Source organism: Haemorhous mexicanus, chromosome 3 (genome assembly GCF_027477595.1).
Source record: "Haemorhous mexicanus isolate bHaeMex1 chromosome 3, bHaeMex1.pri, whole genome shotgun sequence".
Taxonomy (NCBI): Eukaryota; Metazoa; Chordata; class Aves; order Passeriformes; family Fringillidae; genus Haemorhous; species Haemorhous mexicanus.
Window position 1 is genome coordinate 14,638,367 of NC_082343.1, and position 12,202 is coordinate 14,650,568.

Here is a 12,202-nt window from a genome sequence, read left to right on the forward strand (position 1 = left end):
ATGTTCCTCTTCTCATGATGCTCTAATTCTTGTTTATATTTATTTTTCCTTATATGCAAGAAGTGTGAAGAGTTGGTTTTTGACTTTCTATACCACCACAGCAAGAAAAGAGTGTATTGCTAGGGTGATGAAAGAGAAGAGTTAAAAAAAATGTGGAGGTTGTGTTTGGGTGTCTTGCTTTGTGAAAGGAATGATATAACGATGTGGTGTCACTAAGTCTGTCTTTTAGAAAGGGATAATGTTTGGGGCGAGCTGGCTTGTTACTGGCTAAAACCCTTTTGTTGTAATTAAATGCAACTTGCTCCTTTTCCTGCTGTGTGTGTTCTTGTGAACAGCTCTTGAACTTGTTTGAATGTGCTGGTGGCTTAGCAGGAGATATTCAGTCTCTTCTGTTAAATAATGCATCAAGGTCTGGGGACATGAACACTTTTTGCTCAATTATTTTTTTCATCTCAGGGATGTGTTTAAACATATTTGGGATTCTTTTCTGTGTTCCTTTTTTTTTGAAAATACCTTGCATTCCCACATCTGTAGCTACCAGTGGGTTTTTTAGTCATTACAGGGTTTTGTGTCTATTTTATATCTAGCCAGTCAGAGAGAAGTATGCTGCATGACTGATTTGTTGTGAAATTCAAATATCTTCTCAGTTGCACCATTAATATTGACACTTGTGGGGAGAGGTGGTCAGATGTGCTTGCTCTTGTGATAATGTGATGTTTCTAGGCTGCCATTTGGTTTCCTTAATACCAGAGTCATATAAAAATAACCAGAAGCAAATAGGTGTTCAACGTTTCGGGGATGATGAGGCCCCCCATGTTCTACTGCTAAAGCATCTGATTTGATAAAGGGTCAATCCATTTTTTAGACAGCTGCATGATCAAGTTAAAAGAGCAAAATATTTGTGTTCTGCTTAGTCTCCTAATGCAAAATAGCCTTTCCCTGTTAAAAATAGAGGATTTCTTCCTCCAAGGACTGTAATTGTCACAGGATGTGGAGGAACCTAATGCAGCCAGATTACTTGTGCTGTGCTTTGACCATGACTCTCTGAAGGAAGTAACCTCAGTCCCTTTTCTTGTATTCAGAAAGCTTTATCTGCCCTGTGCCAAGCCTTCCTGTCCTGGCCTTTCCCAGCCAGCTCCCTGGGTTGGAGCCATACATGAATTCAGATGGGTTCCCTGCTCTTCCTTCTCACTGTTGCAGCTGCTGAAGCGTGGTCTTAATTTCTGGCATGATTTATTTAACTTTTCCTTCTCTGGTGTTCATGGAGCAGCTGCAGCCTGAGTGGGTCTTCATGCAAGGGAGTGAGTCCTGCAGGAATGTGCCAGGAAGCCAGCAACTATGGCATGATAATTAACCCTCTTTTCCAAAGCATCTGGGATCCAGGAAAACAAATTAATCCTGGCAGGGGCAGTGTAGCAGTATTCAGAATTAAACACTGGAATGGGATTGTAGGATGGGGGATGGCTGAGGTTGGCAGTTGAAGCACAATGCAGGATGTAATTACTCAATTTCATATAAGCCATTATCAGTTTATTTTCTCTTGCCATCTTTCCATTTGTGGTTTCATCTTTCTTCAAGCTACTAAAAAAATTAAATTGCTTGTGCTCCATTCAAAAGTCAAGTGGGTAGTAGTCAAATAAGCCTCCAGAAGTTATTAGAATGCTTCTTACTGAAAATCCTAAATTTTCTGTCTCTTAGGCTGTTAATACAATAGTCTTTGGATGTTTGAGGAAGCACAGTTTGTATTTTAGTGATGCTTTCTCTATCAGCAAAGTGCAAACTTCTGGCCATTTTAAACTGAATGGCATGGATGCAGGGATTTGCATGTAATATAGATTATGCTTCTATTTTCTCTTCTGTTAACCACAGCACTGTAACTGCTAAATCAGCTTAAATCAGTGAGCTTTAGATAAGCATCCCGTCAAAAGGCTTCAGAAGTGTCTAAGAAATAGCCTGGTCAGACAGTGACATGGTAATCTTTTTTTGAAGTTGCTGCATGGCTTCTGATTAAACCACACTTAACCTAAAACTTCAGTAGCTGAAGGTGGGAATCCTGCTTACTGAACTTCTAGTTCTCTTATCTTCTTGGGGTGCACTTCAAATCCAAAACAAACTCCTGACTTCTGAGGATAGAACTCAAATTGGATTATTTTAGTTACACTTAAATATGTTTCCCTTGCCCAAGATTTCTGTGGTGTTTTTTCCATCTCTTTATTGCTGTATGGGCAAAGACTTGTCTGTGCCTTCAGAAGGATCCTTTATATGCCCCTAACTCCTCCTTTTTGTTCCTTTTAACAGGAAGCAATGAGAGCTAGCCAGAGGATTCCAGATTAGGACTAAGCTATTGATTTATTTCAAAGTAACATGTTCTCTAGTCTTGCTTTTTTTCAGCTCTTTCATGTAATAATAAAAACAACCCTACCTGAAGTAGTCTGAAGGGCAGGCTTCTCTCATGAAAGAAAGAAAAGGTGATAACACTTCACCACGTCTTCAAGTATGTGGACCCCAAGTTCACAGCTGAGTGCAACTCCGCTCTTCTTGCTTTCTTCACCATAGACAAATAACACGTTTGAGTTAGACATCATTCACTTTTTAGTGCTGCTTCAATCTGCCCCTGCCATTACCTCCAGTGCTCCACTGCTTTGATGACCCTGGCATTGCAGAAAAAAAAAAGAAGAAATGGAGACTTTCCTCTTTATCTCCCATAGCTTCTGAACAAAGTTTGTTCTTCTGTCTTCTGCACAATTTGAAAATTCCCAAGAAATAGGGCAGGGATATTCAAGGATGCAAGGACAACAGAAGTTAATCTTACTCTTTGAAACTGGCAGGAAGAAATAAGTTGGAGCTCCTGGCCTAAGACTGCCAGCACAGCCTACATTTTAGTTTAGTTTAGTTTTTTTATGTTTTTATTTATTTTACTTTATTTTATTTATTTATTTATTTATAATTTAAAACTTTTAATTATTTTATTTTATTTTAAAAATTTTTATTATATTTAAATTTATTATATTTAATTTTTTTATTTTTATTTTATTATATTTTATTTTTTATTTTCTATTTTAAAACATTTTATTTTAATTATTTTATTTTATTTTTATTTTATACTTTTATTTTATTTAATAATTTAAAAATTTATTTTATTTTATTTTGTTAATTTTTATTTTATTTTTATTTTGTTATTTAATTTTTACTTTAATTTTATTTTATTTTTTATTATTTTTTAAATTTAAATTTAATTTTTTTTTTTTAAATTTCATTTTTTTTCTGAAAGCCGGCTCAGCTTTCCAGGAACTCTGCTTTGTGGACCTTTCCAGAGAACATCCGGCCAAGGACAAGGCTCCTTTCATGGGGAGGAAGGAACGGCTCTGAGGCCAGGATGGCACACGTTCATGGGTGGAATGTGTGTGGGGTGAGGCTCCCTGCTCCAAGGGGACACTTGTTTCTCTCCTGTGGCATGCTGCCATCCCAGCAGCCTTGGCAGGAGCCCTTCCTACACTAAGCTGCTCATAGCTGACCAATGTTTGAGAGGGGCTCGTCTTTAAACTGCTTAAGCAGCAGTCACTTTCCATGTGAAGCTGCTCTTAAGCCATTTTGCAAGCACTTAAGCTGCTTCTATCTTGTAGTCCTCTTGAGATGCTGATATTCCCCATTTCCCAACTCCCTGTGTGACTGCTTGTACCTGCATTTGCCTGGTTCCTGTTAAAGACTCTGTAGATCAGTATTCAAAGAGTCACTCACTTGAGTGCCTGCTTTGAGCTGTGTGTGTGGTTTGAGCTTAGGCTTGCCAGCTGTGAGCTTGGTTCATGAGCCAAGGAGGGTGGGAGTTTGCTCTTATATTTTTGAGCAAAAGAGCCCTAAAAACAAATTGCCCAAATTGCCCAGTGCTCCAGATTTCACTGGGAGTTCAGACACTTGTCCACACTTTGTCCTGCAGCTTGCTGAGGAGTCTGTTTACCTTTATCCAAACACACTGCCAATAACCCTGAATCAGCCTTGTACCCAGGGCTATGCAACACAGAGGCCAAGCTGATAACAACTGCATTTTGCTTTGTGTCCTTTCCAAACCCAGTCCAAGTTTCCCTGCCGAGATCTGGGGGCAGGGTGGGTGGAGAGGCTGAACTGTGTTCGCCTGGGAGATACCGTTTTTATCTGCTCTCTGAACAGGGAGCTGAGCAAAGGAGCAAGGGGAACATGAGCACATTTGGTTCTTGGTTGTGGCAGCAGCACAGAACAGACACCAGTGTCTGTGCTGCTGGCCTGTAAAGCAGAGAAGCTTTCAGAGCCAGGCTGGTTGAGTTTACACACAGGTGCCTGATAGATTGATTGTGGCAAAATGGATTTTAGGCAGTTTAGATAGCTTTGGGCTCAGTACAAGGTAGCTCTGTGGCACCTGGCTTGCACATGATGAATACATGAGGCCCAGGATCTTTGAGTTCCCTGTTTTCTTGCCACTTCCTCCTGGTTTCCTAATGAAATGGAGCAGCTTGCCCCTGCAGCATGCCCATGCAGCTTGCTTGACCTTGGAGATTGCACTGGTCCCCACAGGTACACAGCCAAGTGGCTGTCCTTGTCCTCCCGCAAGTCCAGACTTTGCTGGGGAATGTCACTGGACTTGTGCATTGTGTGGAGGTGACACTGAATAACCTACCTGTGCCTGGGTTTTGCCTGCAGAGCTTTGTAGGGCCAGGGGGTGCCAGTTTCTGCCAGGAATCTGGTGAGAGTGAGGACATGAGCTCAGTGAAGTATAAGGCAGCTATTGCCACAAAGACATTTATCAACTATGTCTCTGCAGACCTTTCACAACAGACTGCTGCCTCTTCTCCCTCTCCTAGTTCCTTTCATGGCCTATAGTTCTGCCTAGAAATAAATGATACAATATTTTTAAAAAGAATGAAAAAATTGCCTTACATGATGTGTAGTCACAAATTCCTTTTATGCCAGGCACAGCCCAGGTGATAAAATACTGGTTTGCCCTGTTTATCAGAAATACAGAAGGGAGGAAAGGGCAGGGTCCTTCAGGACCAAGCACCTGCAGCTCTGCTGTTGTCAGGTTTCTGCAGCATTTTACCTGATTTGCATCGCTGGACCATACACCTGATCATCTGAAATGTGTCCTGGCATCCACTCAACTTACTTATCTGTCAATTGAAGCAGGAAACTTACTATCTCAAAGTAGCAGGCATAGATTATGTTCTTACTATTAATTAATTAATTAATTATTTCTTCCATGTCTTCAGCTGTCGCCTTCCCTCCCTCCCTGTGAAGGGCTGAGTTAGCAGGGGGAAGCTCTCCTGTGGGCCTGTCCTGGCTAACAGCAAAGGTGGGCCACTATTCCCCAAGTCTGTGTCCTCCAGGGAGACAATCAGGCACAACTGTAATTTTGGAGTGGCCTTTTGTAACCAGGAGAATCAGGACATAAAGATCCCTGCTTTTGTGTTTCCATTAATATCCAGGCTTTGGGTCTGTCTAGTGCTTCTCAGGGAACGGGGGCTGGGGGACAGGATCAGTGGGTCCTGCTGTTTCCTCCCTGGATCCAGGCGGGGGCTCTGGGGCAGAGCTGGCAAGGAGCAGGGCAGGGCCTGCCCTGCTGATAGGGGACAGCAGGTGGCAGCAAGAAATCCAGGTCCCTTGGCTCCGAGTTCAGCACTGGGGACTGCTGTGCTGGCTTCTGCTGAACTGGGGACAGTGAAATCTTAGACAAACTCTCTGAAGTAGATCTGACATGTGCTCGAGGGCTGTGTGAGGTCATGGGATGCTGTCCTGCAGCGTCTGCACTGGATCACCCTCAAGGACCTGCCAAGATGTGCAGAAGGACTCCCAGGTGCTTGAGTTTGGACTCTCATTCATCAGAATGGCTACTCCAGAATTTGCTGAGCTGTCTGTGGGTGAGGAGAGAGACTGTGTAGGGCACAGCCAAGGGCATTAAGCACATATGTGGCTGAACACAGCTGTGCTTTGGAGAGGGCAGCTTGTAAGATTGTTTCTGCAGAAACCCATCCTTGATGTCGGAATCTCCTCTGGGTGACCAAGAGGCCGCCAAGGTGGAAAACTCAATGTCTGAATCTCTTCTGCAGTCTTACCAGCTCTGGAGTGTGAGCTAAGACATCTCCACAACCCTGTTCCTAAGAGCAGCATTGCAAAAGAGCCCCAGTGGATAATCCAGAAACCTGGGTTTGGTTCCACTTGTGTAAGCAATTTATCAGGCAAGAGGTGATATTTCATCCCTCCTCCTTGAGGGAGCTGGTGTGCTCCTGAACATGTGCAAATGCCTTTGATACTTCAATAATAATGGATAAATGGCAGCCTGGCTTAGCAAGAACAGATCTTGCAAGACAAGTGTGATTGCTTCCACTGGGAACAGAATGGAAAAGGCTCCAACAAAGCCAAAGATGTGAGCAATGCTACTCCTGAGGAGTAGTAATTAAATAAATGCAATGAGGCAGTGAAAGGCATGAAAAAGTGACTGCCACAGCAGCATAGGTGGAGCTCAGAGGGTCCCCTGCGGGATGAGACATCTGCCTCAAAGGGCTCACAAAAGAGATGCAGGGAGAGGGTGGGACTGGGTTCCATCCCTTTCCTCCTGATTTTCCTTTGGGCTCTGCTTTTCCCACTTCTCATGGTAGGGGCATCAGGGAAATAATGGCAGAGGTGGGGCTGTGACTGCCTGCCTGGCTCCTGCCTGGCTGCTGGATGGTGCCACTCCTGAGCCATGCCCTGCAGGCTCTGTCTGGAGCTCACCCCCACGCAGGGAGCAGCAAGCCCAGCCTACCTGATGAGCTCCCTGGTGGCTTTTTTCAAGGAGGAGACTGTTTTCAGATGGTCACAGGGTAGAGACACCCACTCTCACTACGCACAAAGCAGGAGGTGAGAGCTGGGTTGGAAGGACGCTGAGACCATAGAGTATGTGTGTGTGGGGGGGGGGGGGGGGCGCTTCAGGGACTTTACTGCCACTGACACATTGGCAAAACAAGTGGGAGATTCAAAAGGGAAACTGGGGTGGGAGGGAGAGGCTGTGGGCATGTATTTCCATAATGATGAGCTGCAGAAGGAAGATGTAGGTGAAGGAGAAGCCCTAACACTGGTGGAGGCTGCCATGGGCCAAAGCAGGAGCTGGGAAAAGTCTGGATCCTGCCAGCTATGTGCTGTCAAGCTCTGCCTGTTCTCTGGACTCCCTAGTGTTATCTTAACTCCTGGGAGAGGGTGGGGGCAGCTTCAGACTTGGAGACAGTCCACATCTATGCAGAGCAAAACAGTTGTTTTGATACCACATTAACCATGCTCGTTATTTTGGGAATTTTCCACCTTCTTTTGTTTTCTGTCGTCATTACATGTAAGAAAAATTGGCTTTAGATGGTGTTTCAGAACAGGAATGTTGCAACAGTCATAGAGCAGCTGCGTAGTTGTGCCTTTTGGAAAGCTGTTCCTTTGCCCTCCCCTCTTGGCTTCAGCTGGGCTTGTTCCTGCAATGCTTTCCTTCTGGATTTGCTCCTTTTGGGTTCTCCTTTCGTTTATGCTCCTTTCTTTCAGGCTGGGGCACATGTTTCCAAGGGTCTGCCTAGAGCCAGAGGTCACAGTTTCTTCAATGTTTAAACTCAGCCATGGATTTTGTAACACTTGTGGGGAGAAGGACCAACCTTGGTTTGGTATTTTTGGCAGCCCTCTCTCTCCAGGCTCCGGGCTGCTCTCTGTGCCATCCCTGCTGCCTTGCTAGGGACAGGAGTAGCCTGAAAATGCAGGGCAGCTGCTGGCATTCCCACTCCCACAGCTGTGTCAGGCACTGAACTCCATGGTACTTGTCATGCTGGCCTGGGAGAGACCCGGGGCCCGGGATCTCAGCCTGTTCCATGTCAGGACACCCCTGATCCTTGTGACATGGGGAACACATAGTGTGGCCAGCTGTCCTTGGGCACTGCTGGATCCATGTGATCAGATGGCAAAATCCACCATGAGCCCCTGCCCTTTGGGCAGGGTAGAAACTCCAGCTGACAGGCAGCTGGAGGAGCAGCCTGGTAAACACAGCCCCGTGAGTGTGTGATAAGGGAGCACTTGCCCCCGGACACTCCTTGGGCAAACCCTTTGCCCAGAGCTGTCACCCACCCTGCCATGGGGACCGAGCTCTGGTCCTTCACCTCCAGCCTCCTGCACTGCCTCCCGGGCGGGTTTGCTGCCAGCTCTGCTTTCCTACTAAGGCAAAGTGCAAAGGCATCTCTTGCATCACTCCAGGGGGGTGAGGGCCAGGCAGGGCTGTCCCTGCCAGCAGTAGCACGGCAGGCACCAGGCAGGCACAGGAGGCTTTAAAGATCCACAGACCTGCTCCCATCCGGTTCCCCATTGCCTGTAAATGAAATAGACTGGCTTTGAAAAATAAAAATCCTCCTAGCAAATGGAAGCCGCTGCTTCCAGCTGAGATTTGTCTCCTCCGAGGGGAGGACAATTTGCCTTTGAGACAACCAAAATGTTTTCTGCATTAAAGGCCTGGCTCTCCTGTCTGTGGAAGCACTGGTATCTTGTGTCACCTGTTTGCAAAGCAGCTTTGAATGTAACCGTTTATGTAACCTATTAAAAATACATTAATGTGCCTTCTTATTCTTTTCTTCCTTGCCAAGGAGTTGATCAGACATGGTTTCAGGTGAGTTCTGAGAGTTGGTTGCTGCTGAAGAGTGCAGAGGGGTCAGACATGGTAGCAATTGCCAGACTCAGAGTGGGCTCTACAGGAACATCCCTATGCCTTGCTGCACACACTCTCCCAGTGCTGGCACACAGACCTCAGGCCCAGCACCCTGTTTTTCAGAGAGCATCACACCTCTCTAGCCCCCTGGTTAATGGTTAGACCCACACTGCAGCAGCTGCCTCCCTGGCCCAGCTGTGGAGTGAGTCACGGATTTTAAATGCTGGATTTTGATCTTGCCCTTTGGACTTATTTTTGCTGTGGCTGTTGGTAAACTGTGTGCTTCTAAGCTCAGGCTGCTGTGAAATGCTCTCTGCACTGCTGCACCCCTGAGCAGGTACATTTTGGTAAGTTGTACAGGAGCAGTATCTGATGGAAGTTGGCACAAATAGCTCAAGGCAGGAGGCTGATTTTGGCTTAGTTTGGTATAGAATTGCCTCTCAAAGAAAGTGCTGGTGAGAAGGGGCCTATGGCAGTCTCAGATTCAGCCAGCCTTTGGAGCAGGATTGTTGCCGAAGCTGGGTCAGAGCAGCCAAGGCTGGAAAATTTGAAAGGATGGAAACCCTTCCACTCTGGGTCCATGTCCCAGGGCTGCACCACCCTTCCAGGGAAGGAGCTTTTCCTAATACCCTGAACCAGCCAGGCTGACTTACCTGCTGGAGAAGCTTCAGCTTCATCCTCCCTTCTAGCTGCCAAGTCACTGTAGACTCCTGCTAAATCACCCCAACCTCCTCTCCTTCCCAACTAACCAAGCCAGCTGTCTCCACCTCTCCCTGTAGGCAATGTTTCCTGACCTCAACCAGCCTGGTGGCCCTGCTAGTCCTCTCCAGCTTCCAGCAGATCGGTGCTCATCCTGGAGGGGCCGTTCACACCCACCAAGTCCTGCTGAAAGGGAATGCCTAGAGCCAGGACATGCTGAAGTCAAGCTCAGAAACAAGCTCCTTGTTATGTCTGCTCCAGTAAGGCTTCAGGAGAAGCTGGTTTTGATGGATTTCTGGATGAGATGGGTCTGAGCCACCTGGCACATGCCCAGCACTGATTAAGCAAGGCCTGCCTGTGCCCACCTCCTTGCAACACCGCAGCATCCTCCTGACCACTGAGGGCTACAACCTACTGCCTTGAACTGTCTCCTCAGCTCCATGGAAGAGCAACACAGTTTGGGGATATCACCGGCACAAGGCTGGCATGTCCTGACTTCTGGACTATTCAGAGCAGCAGGCACCTCTCCACTGGCTCCTGGGCACTGTCCACCCCTACTGGAGTAGGTCCAAGGGGTTCAGCTGCTCCCAGATTCCAGAGGCTGTGTGGCTGGAACCCAGGGGAGCTGGTGGAGCTGGCTTGCCCTGCTCAAGGCCAGCTCATCCATCTTCACCTTGCTGAAACAGTTCACTATGAATGGAGAGGCGAGTGTAGTGCTCCATTTTGATTAATAGCAGGGAGCAGAGGGACTTTGCAGGGTCATGTTGGGCACTTCAGCAGGGTCTGGGCTCCAAACCTGAGCCTTTGTGGAGCATTAGGCTCCCTTCTCTTTTCCCTTCTGTGGGACTGAGAGGTGCTGGGCAGCTCATTCCTGTCCAGAGCTACCTGGTCCCCAGTGGTCACTTCTCTCTGAAGGATGGTGTCACATGCCTAAGGCTGCTCCTCTAAGGTCTGAAAGATTAGACTGGAAGTTTTATGGGTGGGAGATGTCCCAGGGCTGAGGTCAGAGACAGAAATGTAATGTCTGCCCTGCTCTGTTATACAATCCGCTATTAAATAATCACTTGGGGTCACTGCGCCTGCCAGGCCACTGCAGCTGGCAGTGGGGCTGCTGGAAAAACAGGATCACTGTCCACTGGACAAGAAGGAGAAGGAAAAGCAGTAACACACTTCTGGGCAGAAGAAGTCCCATGCTCAGACCCCGTCATTGCAAGGTGCTTTTCAGTGGCAGAAACACTCTGCGAGGACACAGCCTGTTTGTAGGATGGTGGCAGTGGGGAGGTCGCTGTGGCTGGTGTTTGCCTGTGGGATGCTGTGGTTGAAGTGTTCTAGCAGGGAACTGTGCCTGTCACAGGGACACTGGTTCTTCCCTGAATCTGGGCAAGGGGAACACCCAGCCTCCATCCAGCTCAGCTCTGTGGCCCCCAGCCCATGACTGCTCTCTGCATTTCCTACACCTGCAGTGGAGCCAAGGCTGGGGCAGAGCCATGACCTGCCATGAGCTGGATGATTTTCCTTAGGAGATACAGGCCAAGTCCAGGAAAAGAAACCACGCTGGTGGGGGAAGCTCACAAAGTAAAGCTGGGAAGCAGCCACACTGCACTCAGAGCCTGAGCATCGCTGTCCTGGGATTCCTGTCCTCCAGCATGCATTTACAGCTAGCTAGCCTACTTCTGCTGGGTAGTTTCTTCCTAATAAGGGGTTTTGGCAGGTGGCTGTGCTCCCCTGAGGGTGAGGGAGAGCAGCTCAATACAAGCAACAAACTGGTGTGGAGCAGGGCGAGTTCTTTTTGATTTAACTCAGAGGGTGGCACCGAAATAGAAATGCTGGGGGATGACTGGATGGTGCTGAGGAAGCTTGAGGTATCCCTTACTTGGATTTGCTGCCTATGATCAGGGAGGCATTCTGGCTTAATGCAGCTGTTTTGTTATTTAATGCCACTTGATTTTCCTTTACACTTTCCCAAATGTTTTAAGCTATTCTTTGTTGTGCTTATCCACTTTTTAATCTGAGGTCAAATGATTGGATCTTAATCCCTGGATCTCAAATGAATTTGCCTTTTGGTTTCCAGCCCTCTGCTACAGCCAGGCTTGCTGTACCCTTTTCCTTCTCTCATTGTTTCTCTGTTTCTTGCAAGTTAGCATTACTTGAGAAGAACAAAACTGGTGATATCCCCCTGATTAATATTTCCAAACAATTTTATGTTTTTCCTTGTGATGAGTCCCTGGAGCCTTTTTTTGTCAAACTACCTAAATGTGATCATAGCTAGTGCAATACTGTGCTTTTTGTGGCTGACTGGGTACAGAGACAGCTGTCCTGGAGTGATCCTACAGGATAGTACCTAAATCAATTTTACAGCCTTCCTGCAGGAGAGGGGGCAGGACAGACTCTGAATCAGATTCACAAATCTAAAGATGACAGGATGCTGATCTCAGCCCCACGCTCTGGGTTTTGCTTAAACTTGGTTTCTCATTCCATTGCAATTACCCTGTGCCGCAAGTTTCTTGCTCAAATACATGCAAAAAGTCTTGGAGAAAGATTAAATAAAAATTTTCAACAGCATGTTCTAGATTTTATTGAGACAAGATGAGATCTAGTTAAATTCACACATTAATCCAGCCAGATTAAATGGCACATTCTACTCTGTGTCCTTAGCTTGGCCCAGGGGCCAGACTGAACCTACAAACACAGACCACAGAACTGGTCTTGCCCTTCGTGTCTAGACTCAGACCTTGTTTCAATGCTGAGACTAGATCCAGACAGTTCCATCGGTGTGTTAAGGATCACAACTTACATCCAGGCCTGATAGGAGCGCAGGAGTGATCCCAGCCCTGA

General features: G+C 46.8%; 1 long non-coding RNA gene across 1 annotated transcript; it reads left to right on the forward strand.

The window, feature by feature from the left end:
• Window positions 1-8,937: 8,937 nt before the first annotated feature.
• On the forward strand, window positions 8,938-11,929 carry LOC132324613 (uncharacterized). The gene is made up of 2 exons (XR_009485685.1): window positions 8,938-9,015; window positions 9,448-11,929. It is a non-coding gene; the product is annotated as an uncharacterized LOC132324613 (long non-coding RNA).
• The last annotated feature ends 273 nt before the right edge of the window (window positions 11,930-12,202 follow it).